Source organism: Drosophila mojavensis, unplaced genomic scaffold, assembly GCF_018153725.1.
Source record: "Drosophila mojavensis isolate 15081-1352.22 unplaced genomic scaffold, ASM1815372v1 contig_88, whole genome shotgun sequence".
In the NCBI taxonomy this organism is placed as follows: domain Eukaryota; kingdom Metazoa; phylum Arthropoda; class Insecta; order Diptera; family Drosophilidae; genus Drosophila; species Drosophila mojavensis.
The window spans coordinates 17,027-36,505 of NW_025318914.1; the positions used below are offsets into that span (position 1 = coordinate 17,027).

At 34.9% G+C, this 19,479-nt stretch overlaps 2 long non-coding RNA genes across 2 annotated transcripts; both read right to left on the minus strand.

Annotated features, from left to right (window-relative positions):
- Nucleotides 1–369: 369 nt before the first annotated feature.
- Nucleotides 370–945, minus strand: LOC26528136. Its single transcript, XR_006357993.1, has 4 exons — nt 912–945; nt 747–800; nt 577–650; nt 370–509 (listed from the first exon to the last, which is right to left on the minus strand). It is a non-coding gene; the product is annotated as an uncharacterized LOC26528136 (long non-coding RNA).
- A 7,158-nt stretch (nt 946–8,103) lies between these two features.
- LOC26527944 lies at nt 8,104–8,493 on the minus strand. The gene is made up of 3 exons (XR_006357996.1): nt 8,392–8,493; nt 8,228–8,281; nt 8,104–8,131 (listed from the first exon to the last, which is right to left on the minus strand). It is a non-coding gene; the product is annotated as an uncharacterized LOC26527944 (long non-coding RNA).
- Nucleotides 8,494–19,479: the final 10,986 nt, after the last annotated feature.

Below are 19,479 nucleotides of genomic sequence, written 5' to 3' on the forward strand. Positions count from 1 at the left end.
CCACAGCGGATAACATTGGCAAGATACACGAGTCTCGTAAACACGCATTTGGCCAATGACATTGCTCTACGCACCCAGAGACAACTACAAAGAGAAGCCGACGAAGTAGCTGAAAGCAGAGAACGATTCCTTCGCCGACGGGAGGCTCAGCAACACAACGAAGCTGCACAAGCAGCAGCCCACCAGCCGCAACGTCTACCTGTCTTCGAGGGTATTGCGCCAATGCCGCGGCCACTACCACCACCATCACCACTTGCTGCCTATAGGGTCCTATTTAGATCACATAGGGATCAGAGTTAAGTATTTACACTACTTGAACACAAATTAAACTCTCGGCTACAATACAAAAGTTTATTTTCGGCACACATATATGTATATGTGCAGCGAACATATCTGACGGCGCTTGCGCCTAAAATTCAAATTTAAATCTACTTAAATCTAACTTAATTATGCGCCCTATTGGCTATGCAGCCCATATGACTAAGTCTCCTTGCTGTACTTCATGTATTCTGCAAAGAAAAAATCAACATTAATAATCTTTGAATGTTTTTATTAACTTCTGCAAAATTCACTTACCTGCTAGTCAACTTGCAATTAATGAAGTTCGGCTATTTCCAGCTTTGCGCCCCCTGCACTTTGTATGGTAGCAGCTGTTTATATATAAAGATAATAATTAATTAATATTAATTGTTAACTTTATTAATATCACTTTTTCAATTGTTAATTTTTTATATTGCAAAACTCACCTGCTATTCAGCTTGCAATTAATGCAATCCTGCTATATTCAGTGTTGCGCCTGTCTGTATTCCGTATGACAGCAGCCACATACATATATAAAAGATAATAATTAATTAATATTAATTATTAATACCATAAATTTCAATTATTTACTTGTTAATATTTAAACTTACCAATTAGCAGCATAAAATTTGCATTTAATGCAATTTTCAATCAGCTTTTTTTTTGTTTTGTTTTGATTATGCACCCCGATAGGCACAACGCCAGGGGTGCATCGTCACTTACTCAATTGCACTTGCGATATATCGAATGAATGTTAATGAAATCAAAACTGCCAAAATGAATTGTTAAACTATTTTTATTTAATTATCTATATTAATTATCATTTAACTTTTTGTAATTTAAGCTAATTTTAGCTTAAGCCCGTATTGGAGAAAATGACCAGACTTTGTCTCGACTTTTCTCTATTATTCCAATTGGCCACTTGGGGCTATTTTTCTCGGTGCATCTTGTAGATGCTTATAAATGAAAAAAAATTGAATTATATTAATTAATGCCATCTATTACTATTGTTAAACTTATATCTTACTCATCTAATTAGTCTATTGTAACCTACTCAAGCACTTTATTGTTATTTTGAATTATCTTTAATTTGCTCTTTTTATTAGTATTTTGTAACATTAAGCTGCACTGTTATTTTTGTGCACTTATGGCCATTTAAATTTAATCATTTAATGAAAAGTTTCGACAAATATAGTCCTTTTTAGATTTTAATTATATCATAGGCGCTATTTATATTTATAAAAAAAATGCTATTGTGAAGTATTAAATAAATAAAGAGTATCCCCGTACTCTTCCCCTCATCATGCAGCTGCAGGTCAGCTGTTCATGTACGAGAATGGGAAGAGGCGGAGATCACTAATGTGTGTTCTTTGTAGACATACGAACAGAAAAGACATACAAACAGAAAAAATAATTTAAATCTATTTAAATCGGTGTTTTTGCAATTAAATTTTGCAAATTAAATTGCTGCAATGCCTAGGGGCTATACTGCAGATGACGGTGAAGAGGATATGGACGTGGAAGTCGAATTATTAATCGACTCGCAGCCATTAGCGCCTGCGCCCACGCCATCGAAAGTGCTGGTGAAGAAAAATGTGGTTATGGCACAACCATCAACTTCTCGAGCTGCGGCTCAGTTACTAAAATCGAAAGCTTCAACTTCAGCGCAATCTTTGGTCGCTGACTATTTTAAAGCGAAAGACGCGATTAAAAGTGGCGCGAAGCCACTTGCAAATGAAAGAGCAGCAAAGAGGACTGCAGAAAAAGGCGACAGCCCAAAGAAGAAGACTGCGCAGCTGGACGCAGTTGATCTGGATGGCAGCGATGAGGACTGCCTGCAACTTGACGACTCTGCGCGGACTCCCAGGACTGAGGACACACAGCAAGAGGCAACTGGCCTCGTTAATAAAGCTCGCACTGCTGCAAATGTGCAAGCTATGCCGCCCAATGCTGCCGCTGCAGCTGTTACTGCTGCTTCCGCTGCCGCCGCAACTGGAGCAAGCCATGCGCAACTCAACGCGAAGCCCGCTCCGCTGTTTTTAGCAAATGTCACGGACATAATGCCGCTTTTAATCCGCCTGGATGATGCTATCGGCCAGGAGAACTACACCACCAAGCCCGCTGCAAACCATGGCATCAGAGTGCAGTGCAAGGACATCGCTACGCACCGCAAATTGGTAAAGTACCTCGACGTTAATTCGATTGAAAATCACACATACCAGTTGAAATGCGAACGCGGCTATAGAGCCGTTATCCGGCATTTGCACTTCTCCACTCCGGATCACTATATTCGTGAGCAGTTGGCCAAATTAGGGCACGAAGTTCGCTTCTTAAGAGGCATTAAATCACGCTTCTCTAAAGAGCCGCTTGACCTCTTTGAGGTTGAGTTGGCCGTCAGCGCAAACAACGCAGAATTGCTGCAAATAACTGCCATTGGCAATCAGCGTGTAAAAATTGAGCGGCCGTACAAATCAAGCGAAATTGCCCAATGCCATAGGTGCCAGAAATTTGGGCACACAAAAAATTATTGCCGTCGCCCCTTCGCCTGCGTCAAGTGCGGCGCCAATCATGCTTCCACGGACTGTGGCAAGCAAAAAGGCGACCAAACTCCAGCGAAGTGTGCCAATTGCTCCGGCCCACATGCCGCGAGCTACAAAGGCTGCCCTTCTTATAAAGAAGCGTGCAAGAAGCGCGAAAATGAAAGTGCCACGCAACTAGCTAAAGTCATTAGCAACTTAGCCAAGCCAGCTGCCACTACTGCTGCTCAGAGCAGTCGAGCAAATATGCCAAACATGTCTAATATGCCAAATCTTTTACAGCAAGCCCCCCCTCAGTCACGACCGCAAACTGTTAGTGCAGGGCCCAGTTATTCGGCTGCTCTTCGGGCTGGCCTTCAATTTGCTCAGCCTGTCGGACCGGCAGCTATTAGCAGCAAACAGCGTCAGTCGAGGCAAAAAGCCACCAAACGTAGCCAACAACAACAACTTCTGCAACAGCAACAACAACAACAGCAGCAGCAACAAGTCCGCTTGCCAAGACAGGCAAGCGCACAGCGGCCGCCGCAGCCAAAACGTAGCCGTAGTCTGAGTACGCGCCGTAGACATCCGCAACCAATAGATGGGGGTGCGCATCCAGTTAGTGGGGGTGTTCATTTTCAACGTTTCGAGCAGCCAATAAATGCGAGTGTGCCAAGTATGCCAGTGCAAGTTAGCTTTAGATTAGAGGCTAAAATAGACAAACTCATTGAGATGATGACCACCCTCACGGCCTGCCTGTTGGCCCAATTTGGTCCCAATGAGCGCTTAAATGTCTAGCAATGTATCCACTTCTCCAAATGCCAGTAGACGCAGCGCTGCACTGCAGCCTGCTGTATCTCAACGTGTCAACAACATGAACATATCTTTTTGGAATGCTGCAGGTGTCAAGAAAAAGCTTAATGAGCTCAATCTGTATCTCGTCAAGCACGATATAGATATAATGCTAGTGTCTGAGACGCATCTGACTGATAGCGATAGCATCGCTATTAATGGTTATATTGTTTACTTAGCAAATCACCCCTCAAACAGGCGCAGAGGAGGTGCAGCCTTTATAATTAAACAACATATATGCCATTATGCTATGCGCTTTACATCTAACGACTCGCATCAATCTGTCGAAGTTTCAGTCAGCCTGCAAAATGGCCGTCACATTAATATTGTCTCAATCTACTGCCCGCCGCAAGTTATCTGGTCTGGGCAAGATTTCAACAACCTGCTATCTTCTCTGGGTGACACTTTTATAGTCGGTGGTGACTGGAATGCGAAAAGTCAGTGGTGGGGCAACGCCAGATCTTGTCTCCGTGGCCGAACGCTAGTCAATAGTATTCTACAAGTGAATTGCAACATTCTGGCAACTGGGTCGCCCACCCATTTTCCGTTCAATTCACGCCAAACTCCGTCTGCCATTGACTTTGCGCTATTTAAAGGTATCAGGCGAGATTTGCTTGCCATCACTGACTCTTTCGAGCTTAGCTCTGATCATCTCCCGTTGCAAGTCCAGCTGGTTGAGAAGCCTGTCACCAGCAGAGCAAAAGGCCATCTACTTGATCTGAACGCTAACATAGACAAATTTCAGAGCTATCTAAATGAAAAAATCTTGCTCAACACTGAGATCAACAGTGCTGATGATGTTGATGATGCGGTCAATATTTTTGTCAAAAATATTGAAGATGCTGCAAACTATGCGAATGCACAGCACCCACGCAAGATTATGAGGACTAGATATCGCGTAAATAGACAGACTCTGCAACTCATCGAGGCCCATAAGCAAGTCAAGCGCTATCTGACTCGAAGTCGCAATCCGATGCTTAAGATGCTCTGCAACAGGCTATCGAATCGCATACGCAAAGAGCTCATATATGCTAGGCAGAAGTATGAGGAAGAGCTATTCAGATCTATCGATCCAACCGATAGATATAGTATGCAAAAACTCTGGCGCCTGACCAACGAAATCAAGCGACAGCCTGCTCCAAATCTACCGCTGTTGAAGTCCTCTAGTGACAATGGCTCCAATGCGCAAAACGTCTGGTGCAAGACTACTGCCGAGAAGGCCGAAACATTTGCTGCGAGTCTTGAACAGCGTTTTCAGCCAATCGTGACTACGCCGCCCAGTGATCTGGCTGAAATTGAGGCTCAAGTTAGCCAGCCATCTTTGACTGCTTCAGTCTCATTTCGGCCAGTCACTGCGGCTGAAGTCATCAGTCACATCAGCACGCTAGAGAACAAAAAAGCGGCTGGTTTGGACCAAATCGATAATCACACCATCAAAGCGCTGCCATTGAAGGCTGTTTTGTATCTTGTTATGATATGCAATAACTCTCTTAGATTGAGTCATTTCCCCTCGAGCTGGAAGTTAGCAGTGGTGAAGATGGTGCATAAGCCTGGCAAGCCCACACACCATGTTGCATCATACAGGCCAATAAGTCTGCTGTCTGGCCTCTCAAAGATACTCGAGTACTTGATACTGAGCCGTATGCTGGAGCAAGATACTCTTGTAAATGCGATTCCAAATCATCAATTTGGATTCCGCAAGGCGCATTCAGCTGAGCAGCAATTGGGTCGAGTCACCCAGTACATTATTAAAGCGTTTGATGACCACAAATACTGCTCTGCTGTCTATATGGATATCAAGGAAGCCTTTGATCGAGTGTGGCATACAGGCTTGAAGTATAAGCTTAAGAGGCTACTGCCAGATGCTCTCTATCGCATCCTCTGCTGCTATCTAGCAGATCGCACTTTCATTGTTGAGTGTCACGGTGGCTGTCGCTCAGGTATCAAACAGATTCACGCTGGTGTGCCACAAGGTAGCTTGCTCGGGCCAATCTTGTACAATATATACACCAGCGATATACCAAGGCCAACCTGTCTGCGTGGGATTCTTATTGCTACTTATGCTGATGACGTCATTGTTCTTTCGGCAGACTTTCGTCAAGCAGATGCGCTTAATCAGCAGCAAGCTTACATGGATAGATTGGCTGAATGGGCGAGCAAGTGGTGCATTACAATTAATGCAAACAAGACTATGCATATCATGCATACTCTTAGAGTTATAGCGCCATATCAGGCGATTCGCATTGGCAACGAAACTATTGAGAATGGCACCTCACATTCGTATTTGGGCGTTACTCTAGACACAAAACTACGCTTTTCACAACATGTCACTACGGTCGTTACTAGGGTTAGGGCTAGGCTTAAAAAGATAGATTGGCTCATCAATAAAGACAGTAAATTGACTCTAAGGACTAAAGTCATCATATACAAGCAGCTAGTTGCTCCACTTTGGCAATACTCGCTGCCTGTATGGGGCGCTCTGCTATCCGAGGCGCAATTCAGCCGCATTCGAGTCGTACACAACAAAGCACTGAGAGCCATTTCTGGTGCTCAGTACTATGTTTCGAACGCGCGCATCAGAGCTGATTTGGAAGTTTTATCTGCGGATGAAATATTCAACAATCTCTGCGCCAAATACTATGATCGACTCCGGGTCCATACCAACAACTTGGCCAAAAACATTGCCTACGACCCGTTCATCCCACAGCGGATAACATTGGCAAGATACACGAGTCTCGTAAACACGCATTTGGCCAATGACATTGCTCTACGCACCCAGAGACAACTACAAAGAGAAGCCGACGAAGTAGCTGAAAGCAGAGAACGATTCCTTCGCCGACGGGAGGCTCAGCAACACAACGAAGCTGCACAAGCAGCAGCCCACCAGCCGCAACGTCTACCTGTCTTCGAGGGTATTGCGCCAATGCCGCGGCCACTACCACCACCATCACCACTTGCTGCCTATAGGGTCCTATTTAGATCACATAGGGATCAGAGTTAAGTATTTACACTACTTGAACACAAATTAAACTCTCGGCTACAATACAAAAGTTTATTTTCGGCACATATATGTATATGTGCAGCGAACATATCTGACGGCGCTTGCGCCTAAAATTCAAATTTAAATCTACTTAAATCTAACTTAATTATGCGCCCTATTGGCTATGCAGCCCATATGACTAAGTCTCCTTGCTGTACTTCATGTATTCTGCAAAGAAAAAATCAACATTAATAATCTTTGAATGTTTTTATTAACTTCTGCAAAATTCACTTACCTGCTAGTCAACTTGCAATTAATGAAGTTCGGCTATTTCCAGCTTTGCGCCCCCCTGCACTTTGTATGGTAGCAGCTGTTTATATATAAAGATAATAATTAATTAATATTAATTGTTAACTTTATTAATATCACTTTTTCAATTGTTAATTTTTTATATTGCAAAACTCACCTGCTATTCAGCTTGCAATTAATGCAATCCTGCTATATTCAGTGTTGCGCCTGTCTGTATTCCGTATGACAGCAGCCACATACATATAAAAAGATAATAATTAATTAATATTAATTATTAATACCATAAATTTCAATTATTTACTTGTTAATATTTAAACTTACCAATTAGCAGCATAAAATTTGCATTTAATGCAATTTTCAATCAGCTGTTTTTGTTTTTGTTTTGATTATGCACCCCGATAGGCACAACGCCAGGGGGTGCATCGTCACTTACTCAATTGCACTTGCGATATATCGAATGAATGTTAATGAAATCAAAACTGCCAAAATGAATTGTTAAACTATTTTTATTTAATTATCTATATTAATTATCATTTACTTTTTGTAATTTAAGCTAATTTTAGCTTAAGCCCGTATTAGAGAAAATGACCAGACTTTGTCTCGACTTTTCTCTATTATTCCAATTGGCCACTTGGGGCTATTTTTCTCGGTGCATCTTGTAGATGCTTATAAATGAAAAAATTGAATTATATTAATTAATGCCATCTATTACTATTGTTAAACTTATATCTTACTCATCTAATTAGTCTATTGTAACCTACTCAAGCACTTTATTGTTATTTTGAATTATCTTTAATTTGCTCTTTTTATTAGTATTTTGTAACATTAAGCTGCACTGTTATTTTTGTGCACTTATGGCCATTTAAATTTAATCATTTAATGAAAAGTTTCGACAAATATAGTCCTTTTTAGCTTTTAATTATCTCATAGGCGCTATTTATATTTATAAAAAAATGCTATTGTGAAGTATTAAATAAATAAAGAGTATCCCCGTACTCTTCCGCTCATCATGCAGCTGCAGGTCAGCTGTTCATGTACGAGAATGGGAAGAGGCGGAGATCACTAATGTGTGTTCTTTATAGACATACGAACAGAAAACCTACTAGTCAACTTGCAATTAATGAAGTTCGGCTATTTTCCAGCTTTGCGCCCCCTGCACTTTGTATGGTAGCAGCTGTTTATATATAAAGATAATAATTAATTAATATTAATTGTTAACTTTATTAATATCACTTTTTCAATTGTTAATTTTTTATATTGCAAAACTCACCTGCTATTCAGCTTGCAATTAATGCAATCCTGCTATATTCAGTGTTGCGCCTGTCTGTATTCCGTATGACAGCAGCCACATACATATAAAAAGATAATAATTAATTAATATTAATTATTAATACCATAAATTTCAATTATTTACTTGTTAATATTTAAACTTACCAATTAGCAGCATAAAATTTGCATTTAATGCAATTTTCAATCAGCTGTTTTTTGTTTTGTTTTTGATTATGCACCCCGATAGGCACAACGCCAGGGGTGCATCGTCACGTACTCAATTGCACTTGCGATATATCGAATGAATGTTAATGAAATCAAAACTGCCAAAATGAATTGTTAAACTATTTTTATTTAATTATCTATATTAATTATCATTTACTTTTTGTAATTTAAGCTAATTTTAGCTTAAGCCCGTATTAGAGAAAATGACCAGACTTTGTCTCGACTTTTCTCTATTATTCCAATTGGCCACTTTGGGCTATTTTTCTCGGTGCATCTTGTAGATGCTTATAAAAAAAAAAAATTGAATTATATTAATTAATGCCATCTATTACTATTGTTAAACTTATATCTTACTCATCTAATTAGTCTATTGTAAGCTACTTAAGCACTTTATTGTTATTTTGAATTATCTTTAATTTGCTCTTTTTATTAGTATTTTGTAACATTAAGCTGCACTGTTATTTTTGTGCACTTATGGCCATTTAAATTTAATCATTTAATGAAAAGTTTCGACAAATATAGTCCTTTTTAGATTTTAATTATCTCATAGGCGCTATTTATATTTATAAAAAAATGCTATTGTGAAGTATTAAATAAATAAAGAGTATCCCCGTACTCTTCCGCTCATCATGCAGCTGCAGGTCAGCTGTTCATGTACGAGAATGGGAAGAGGCGGAGATCACTAATGTGTGTTCTTTATAGACATACGAACAGAAAATTGTATATTTTTAAGTATCTTATAGGCGCTACTCATATTCTTAAGAAATGCTATTGTAAAGTATTGTTTGAATAAAAAGTATCTCCGTACCCTCTTCCCCTCGTCATGCAGCTGCAGGTCAGCTGATCATGAATGAGATAGGAAGGGATGGGGATCATTATTGTGTGTTCTGCCTAGACATACAAACAGAAAAAAACAATTAATGCAAACAAGACTATGCATATCATGCATACTCTTAGAGTCATAGCGCCATATCAGGCGATTCGCATTGGCAACGAAACTATTGAGAATGGCACCTCGCATTCGTATTTGGGCGTTACTCTAGACACAAAACTACGATTCTCACAACATGTCACTACGGTCGTTACTAGGGTCAGGGCTAGGCTTAAAAAGATAGATTGGCTCATTAACAAAGATAGCAAATTGACGCTCAGAACAAAAGTCATTATTTACAAGCAGCTAGTTGCTCCACTTTGGCAATACTCGCTGCCTGTATGGGGCGCTCTGCTATCTGAGGCGCAATTCAGCCGCATTCGAGTCGTACACAACAAAGCTCTGAGAGCCATTTCTGGTGCTCAGTACTTTGTTTCGAACGCGCGCATCAGAGCTGATTTGGAAGTTTCATCTGCGGATGATATATTCAACAATCTCTGCGCCAAATACTATGATCGACTCCGGGTCCATACCAACAACTTGGCCAAAAACATTGCCTACGACCCGTTCATCCCACAGCGGATAACATTGGCAAGATACACGAGTCTCGTAAGCATGCATTTGGCCAATGACATTGCTCTACGCACCCAGAGACAACTACAAAGAGAAGCCGACGAAGTAGCTGAAAGCAGAGAACGATTCCTTCGCCGACGGGAGGCTCAGCAACACAACGAAGCTGCCCAAGCAGCAGCCCACCAGCCGCAACGACTACCTGTTTTCGAGGGCATTGCGCCAATGCCGCGGCCACTACCACCACCATCACCACTTGCTGCCTATAGGGTTCTATTTAGATCGCATAGAGATCAAAGTTAAGTATTAACACTAATTGACAATTCAAAAATTTATTTTCGGCACATAAATATATATGTGCAGCGAATATATGTGACGGCGCTTGCGCCTAAAATTCACATTTTAAACCTGCTTAAAACTAACTTAAATACGCGCCCTATTGGCTGTGCAGCCCACTTGGCTAAGCCTCCTTGCCGTAGTCGATGTGCTCTGCAAAGAGAAAATCAACATTAATAATCTTTTAATGTTTTTATTCAACTCTGTAAAATTCACTTACCTGCTAGTCAGCTTGCAACTAATGCAATTCTGACATTTCCATTTTCGCGCCCCTCTGCACTTTGTATGGTAGCAGCTGATTATATATAAAGATAATAATTAATTAATATTAATTATTAACTTTATTAATATCACTTTTACAATTGCTAATTTTTATTTTGCAAAACTCACCTGCTAGTCAGCTTGCACTTAATGAAATTCCGCTGTCTACAGTATTGCGCCCGCCTGTATTTCGTATGCTAGCAGCCACATATACATAAAAGATAATAATTAATTAATATTAATTGTTCATATAATTAATTTCACTTATTTATTTATTAATATTTAAACTTACCAATCAGCAGCATAAAATTTGCATGTAATGCAATTCCCAATCAGCTGTTTTTTGTTTTTGTTTTGATTATGCACTCCGATAGGCACAATGCCAGGGGTGCATCGTCACTTACTCAGTTACTCTTGCGATATATCGAATGAATATTAATGAAATCAAAACTGCCAAAATGAATTGTTAAACTATTTTTATTTAATTATCTATATTAATTATCATAAACATTTTGTAATTTAAGTTAATTTTAGCTTAATCCCATGTTGGAGAAAATGACCAGACTTTGTCTCGAATTTTCTCTATTATTCCAATCGGCCGCTTTGGGCTATTTTCTCTGTGCATCTTGTAGATGCTTTTTAATGGAAAAAAAAAAAAAAAAAAAAATTGAATTATATTAATTAATGCCATTAATTACTATTGTTAAACTTATATCTTACTTATCTATTTAGTCGTTTATTAGTTACTCAAGCACTTTATTGTTAATTTGTATTATCTTTAAATTGCTCTTTTATAAGTATTTTGTAACATTAAGCTGCACTGTTATTTTTGTGCTCTTATGGCCATTTAAATTGATTCATTTAATGAAAAGTTTCGGTAAATATTGACCTTTTGTATATTTTTAAGTATCTTATAGGCGCTACTCATATTCTTAAGAAATGCTATTGTAAAGTATTGTTTGAATAAAAAGTATCTCCGTACCCTCTTCCCCTCGTCATGCAGCTGCAGGTCAGCTGATCATGAATGAGAGAGGAAGGGAGGGGGATTATTATTTTTTTTTTCCCCAACCTAGATAAAAAAAATGCAACTATCTTTATTCAAATAAAATAGAAAACTTTTAAATAAACAACAAGCAATTAAATCTCAAAATACGGTGGACCTGCAAACATATAGTCGAACAAAGCAAAACCAAAAGTGACGCCATTTCAACCTACCTTACTCTTCGCTTAATCAAAATATAAATTTGCATTTGCAACTAAGAATACCTGCACCGACATAAATAACACACAAACTATAAATTTAACAGAAAGCCAAAATGCAATAAACTTTATCCAAACTAAAATAGAAAACATTTAAATAAGCAACTAGCAATTAAACCTCAATATACTGAAGACCTGCAAACTCATTATTGAACAAAGTGAAACCAAAAGTTACGCCATTTCAACCTATCCTGCTCTTCGTATAACCAAAACATAAAATCTCACTTACAAATAATAATACCCTCACGGACTTAAATAAAACACAAAGCTACAAAAATTAACTTAAAACCAAATGCAATAAGCTTTATTCAAATCAAAAAAAAAATTTAAATAAAAAAAAAAAAAAAAAAAAAAAAAAAAAAAAAAAAAAAATAACAAGCAATTAAACCTCGATATATGACAACATGCTGAGCCCTGTTGGATGACCACTGATGGATGACCCTGTGGATGACCTGTGGATGACCTTGGTGGATGACCCTGGTGGATGATCCTGATGACAGCTGCAGACACCTGGAAAAGACGAACGCAAAATTATTAATATTTTAAAATAGAATATACTTATAAGATATCAAACTAAACATAAAATATTCGCTAATTACTAATTTCTTATCTTACCTAATTACCTCTCATCAATTAATATCAGTTTTTTCTAGTTATATCTTTAATATTAATTCACTTCAGATATCGTACTACTCTGAAGAGCTAAGATACTTACTTGCTTTTCGCAATTAAAATCATAAAACTTGATTACAACTATAAGTAAAACTAAACAATTTTTTCTACATATGTTAAAGTCTAAGCTACGGCTATTAAATATCTGTTTTTTCTAGTTATATCTTTAATATTAATTCACTTCAGATATCGTACTACTCTGAAGAGCTAAGATACTTACTTGCTTTTCGCAATTAAAATCATAAAACTTGATTATAACTATAAGTAAAACTAAACAATTTTTTCTACATATCTTAAATTCTAAGCTACGACTATTTGCTACCTTTACACTAGTAATTACATTAAACATAAGACACTATTCAGCTCAGAAAATGCAAAGACTTTGCCCTGATTCTTCACGAAAATTCAATTTACTCATTTTGATCAATATTACAAATTCTTAACCTGTAAATATTTGCTAATAACAAATTTATTATCTTATCTAGTAACCTCTCAGTAATTGATATCAGTGTATCTAATTAATATATTAATAATAGTAACTCTTATCATTTATTCTACTCCTATGAAAACGCTAAGATACTCCCTTGTTTTTTGCAATTAAATCATAAAACTTGATTGTTCAATTATTTTTTAAACTAAATAATTTTCTATGTTACTGAAAGAATCAACAATGGACATTTACTACCATATCCCTTAGTTTTATATTAAGCATGTGATACCATGCAACTCAGAAAATGCAAAGACTTTGTCCTGCTTTTTCACGCTAATTCAAATCATTAACTTTGTTCAATATTTGCTAATATAAATCCTGTTACTACCTTTTAAATCCTACATTTACTAAAATATTATTTTCGGCAAATTTCTTCCTTTATACTTAGTTTATAAGCTAGTATGTAAGGTGCTATGTTAAATTTCTAAAAAGAGCCATTGTAAGGCACTGAGAAATAAAGAGACACCTCGCTTCTATCCCCTCCTCTTATAGCTGCAGAGCAGCTGTTAAGAACGAGAAGATACAAACAAGGTGCAATTGTGTATGGCAATAGACTATACAAAGTTGAAAACAGTTTGATTGCAATCACTCCTAATTTAAACGCCATTTCATGCCCTCATATTGGCCACCCAAACAAACAAAACGCCTTCACTGGCACGCTAAATCTGTAAATAAAACACACCAGTAATCTGTTAACGAGCAAAACAAACAAACTACTTACCGACTCCTCTACTTGCACAATCCTGAAATAAATAAAACATAATTTATATAGCTAAGCAAAATAAGCTAACTTAATATTACTGAATAAAACAGAAAGCAAAATAAGAATAATAATAACATTAATAATAATTATAAATTCAATAATCTAAATGACCTAAGTAAAACTAATAAACGGATTTTGTTCAGCAGACACCGAGAATTCAATTGTAACAATTAACGTACAACACATCAGTAATCTGTAAACCAGCTATATAAACAAACTACTTACCGACTCCTCAATTTGCACTCTCCTGAAATAAATAACACAAAATTGACATAATCAAGCAAAATAAACTAATTTAATTTAACTGAATGAAAATTAGAAAGTAAAATAACAATAATAATAACATTAATAATAATTATAAATAACTAAAATATATATTAATAACTAAATAACACAAAATTGTCATTCTGTATTTAATTAAATATAACTGAATGAATGAATGAAATTTAAAACAACTGAATGAAAATTAGAAAGTAATATAACAATAATAATAATATCAATAATAATTATAAATAACTAATATATATATATAAATAACTAAATAACACAAAATTGAAATAATCAAGCAAAATAAACTACTTTAATATAACTAAATGAAAATTAGAAAGTAATATAACAATAATAATTTTTATAAATAACTAAAACGCTTTCCTGCTGTAAAGCTGTGTTAGCAGTTTGATTGTCTTCACTTATGAATTTAAACGCCACTCCATACCCCGATATTGGCCACGCAAACAAACAAAACGCCTTCCCGGGCACGCTTAATCTGGAAAAAATAAAATAAAAACACCAGTAATCTGTAAAAGAGCTAAACAAACAAACTACTTACCGACTCCTTAACTTGCACAAACCTGAAATAAATAAAACAAAATTATATAGCTAAGCAAAATAAAATAATTTAATATGTAAACGAGCTAAATAAACAAACTACTTACCGACTCCTCAATTTGCACTCTCCTGTAATAAATAACGCAAAATTGATATAACTAAACAATATAAACTAATTTAATATAACAGAATAAAAATAGAAAGTAAAATGGCAATAATAATAACGTTAATAATAATTATAAATTCAACAAACTAAATGACTTAAGTAAAACTAATAAACTATGGAATATGGCCAGCAGATACCGAGAATTAAATTATAACAATTAACGTAAACGAAAGCAAATTGTCCGATAATTCTGCCCTTCACGACTGTAAATATAATAAAATCGAAAAAAGGGTGAAAATAAACGATGAATGTCTTAAATATCGATTAAATGTGAAAAGAAAAGCTAAACAATAACAATCATCGCATAAATATATCGACTAATAGGCAGACCTACAAGCATATAAGCGCACAAAGTAAAATCAAAAGTGACGCCAATTCAATCTACTTTTCTCTACGTGCAATCAAATATAAATTCGCTCTTGTTAAAAAGAATACCTTCACGGACCTAAATAAAACACAAAACTACAAAGTAACTCAAAACCAAAATGCAACTATCTTTATTCAAATAAAATAGAAAACTTTTAAATAAACAACAAGCAATTAAATCTCAAAATACGGTGGACCTGCAAACATATAGTCGAACAAAGCAAAACCAAAAGTGACGCCATTTCAACCTACCTTACTCTTCGCTTAATCAAAATATAAATTTGCATTTGCAACTAAGAATACCTGCACCGACATAAATAACACACAAACTATAAATTTAACAGAAAGCCAAAATGCAATAAACTTTATCCAAACTAAAATAGAAAACATTTAAATAAGCAACTAGCAATTAAACCTCAATATACTGAAGACCTGCAAACTCATTATTGAACAAAGTGAAACCAAAAGTTACGCCATTTCAACCTATCCTGCTCTTCGTATAACCAAAACATAAAATCTCACTTACAAATAATAATACCCTCACGGACTTAAATAAAACACAAAGCTACAAAAATTAACTTAAAACCAAATGCAATAAGCTTTATTCAAATCAAAAAAAAAAATTTAAATAAAAAAAAAAAAAAAAAAAAAAAAAAAAAAAAAAAAAAAAATAACAAGCAATTAAACCTCGATATATGACAACATGCTGAGCCCTGTTGGATGACCACTGATGGATGACCCGTGTGGATGACCCGTGTGGATGACCTTGGTGGATGACCCTGGTGGATGATCCTGATGACAGCTGCAGACACCTGGAAAAGACGAACGCAAAATTATTAATATTTTAAAATAGAATATACTTATAAGATATCAAACTAAACATAAAATATTCGCTAATTACTAATTTCTTATCTTACCTAATTACCTCTCATCAATTAATATCAGTTTTTTCTAGTTATATCTTTAATATTAATTCACTTCAGATATCGTACTACTCTGAAGAGCTAAGATACTTACTTGCTTTTCGCAATTAAAATCATAAAACTTGATTACAACTATAAGTAAAACTAAACAATTTTTTCTACATATGTTAAAGTCTAAGCTACGGCTATTAAATATCTGTTTTTTCTAGTTATATCTTTAATATTAATTCACTTCAGATATCGTACTACTCTGAAGAGCTAAGATACTTACTTGCTTTTCGCAATTAAAATCATAAAACTTGATTATAACTATAAGTAAAACTAAACAATTTTTTCTACATATCTTAAATTCTAAGCTACGACTATTTGCTACCTTTACACTAGTAATTACATTAAACATAAGACACTATTCAGCTCAGAAAATGCAAAGACTTTGCCCTGATTCTTCACGAAAATTCAATTTACTCATTTTGATCAATATTACAAATTCTTAACCTGTAAATATTTGCTAATAACAAATTTATTATCTTATCTAGTAACCTCTCAGTAATTGATATCAGTGTATCTAATTAATATATTAATAATAGTAACTCTTATCATTTATTCTACTCCTATGAAAACGCTAAGATACTCCCTTGTTTTTTGCAATTAAATCATAAAACTTGATTGTTCAATTATTTTTTAAACTAAATAATTTTCTATGTTACTGAAAGAATCAACAATGGACATTTACTACCATATCCCTTAGTTTTATATTAAGCATGTGATACCATGCAACTCAGAAAATGCAAAGACTTTGTCCTGCTTTTTCACGCTAATTCAAATCATTAACTTTGTTCAATATTTGCTAATATAAATCCTGTTACTACCTTTTAAATCCTACATTTACTAAAATATTATTTTCGGCAAATTTCTTCCTTTATACTTAGTTTATAAGCTAGTATGTAAGGTGCTATGTTAAATTTCTAAAAAGAGCCATTGTAAGGCACTGAGAAATAAAAGAGACACCTCGCTTCTATCCCCTCCTCTTATAGCTGCAGAGCAGCTGTTAAGAACGAGAAGATACAAACAAGGTGCAATTGTGTATGGCAATAGACTATACAAAGTTGAAAACAGTTTGATTGCAATCACTCCTAATTTAAACGCCATTTCATGCCCTCATATTGGCCACCCAAACAAACAAAACGCCTTCACTGGCACGCTAAATCTGTAAATAAAACACACCAGTAATCTGTTAACGAGCAAAACAAACAAACTACTTACCGACTCCTCTACTTGCACAATCCTGAAATAAATAAAACATAATTTATATAGCTAAGCAAAATAAGCTAACTTAATATTACTGAATAAAACAGAAAGCAAAATAAGAATAATAATAACATTAATAATAATTATAAATTCAATAATCTAAATGACCTAAGTAAAACTAATAAACGGATTTTGTTCAGCAGACACCGAGAATTCAATTGTAACAATTAACGTACAACACATCAGTAATCTGTAAACCAGCTATATAAACAAACTACTTACCGACTCCTCAATTTGCACTCTCCTGAAATAAATAACACAAAATTGACATAATCAAGCAAAATAAACTAATTTAATTTAACTGAATGAAAATTAGAAAGTAAAATAACAATAATAATAACATTAATAATAATTATAAATAACTAAAATATATATTAATAACTAAATAACACAAAATTGTCATTCTGTATTTAATTAAATATAACTGAATGAATGAATGAAATTTAAAACAACTGAATGAAAATTAGAAAGTAATATAACAATAATAATAATATCAATAATAATTATAAATAACTAATATATATATATAAATAACTAAATAACACAAAATTGAAATAATCAAGCAAAATAAACTACTTTAATATAACTAAATGAAAATTAGAAAGTAATATAACAATAATAATTTTTATAAATAACTAAAACGCTTTCCTGCTGTAAAGCTGTGTTAGCAGTTTGATTGTCTTCACTTATGAATTTAAACGCCACTCCATACCCCGATATTGGCCACGCAAACAAACAAAACGCCTTCCCGGGCACGCTTAATCTGGAAAAAATAAAATAAAAACACCAGTAATCTGTAAAAGAGCTAAACAAACAAACTACTTACCGACTCCTTAACTTGCACAAACCTGAAATAAATAAAACAAAATTATATAGCTAAGCAAAATAAAATAATTTAATATGTAAACGAGCTAAATAAACAAACTACTTACCGACTCCTCAATTTGCACTCTCCTGTAATAAATAACGCAAAATTGATATAACTAAACAATATAAACTAATTTAATATAACAGAATAAAAATAGAAAGTAAAATGGCAATAATAATAACGTTAATAATAATTATAAATTCAACAAACTAAATGACTTAAGTAAAACTAATAAACTATGGAATATGGCCAGCAGATACCGAGAATTAAATTATAACAATTAACGTAAACGAAAGCAAATTGTCCGATAATTCTGCCCTTCACGACTGTAAATATAATAAAATCGAAAAAAGGGTGAAAATAAACGATGAATGTCTTAAATATCGATTAAATGTGAAAAGAAAAGCTAAACAATAACAATCATCGCATAAATATATCGACTAATTGGCAGACCTACAAGCATATAAGCGCACAAAGTAAAATCAAAAGTGACGCCAATTCAATCTACTTTTCTCTACGTGCAATCAAATATAAATTCGCTCTTGTTAAAAAGAATACCTTCACGGACCTAAATAAAACACAAAACTACAAAGTAACTCAAAACCAAAATGCAACTATCTTTATTCAAATAAAATAGAAAACTTTTAAATAAACAACAAGCAATTAAATCTCAAAATACGGTGGACCTGCAAACATATAGTCGAACAAAGCAAAACCAAAAGTGACGCCATTTCAACCTACCTTACTCTTCGCTTAATCAAAATATAAATTTGCATTTGCAACTAAGAATACCTGCACCGACATAAATAACACACAAACTATAAATTTAACAGAAAGCCAAAATGCAATAAACTTTATCCAAACTAAAATAGAAAACATTTAAATAAGCAACTAGCAATTAAACCTCAATATACTGAAGACCTGCAAACTCATTATTGAACAAAGTGAAACCAAAAGTTACGCCATTTCAACCTATCCTGCTCTTCGTATAACCAAAACATAAAATCTCACTTACAAATAATAATACCCTCACGGACTTAAATAAAACACAAAGCTACAAAAATTAACTTAAAACCAAATGCAATAAGCTTTATTCAAATCAAAAAAAAAAATTTAAATAAAAAAAAAAAAAAAAAAAAAAAAAAAAAAAAAAAAAAAAAATAACAAGCAATTAAACCTCGATATATGACAACATGCTGAGCCCTGTTGGATGACCACTGATGGATGACCCGTGTGGATGACCTTGGTGGATGACCCTGGTGGATGATCCTGATGACAGCTGCAGACACCTGGAAAAGACGAACGCAAAATTATTAATATTTTAAAATAGAATATACTTATAAGAT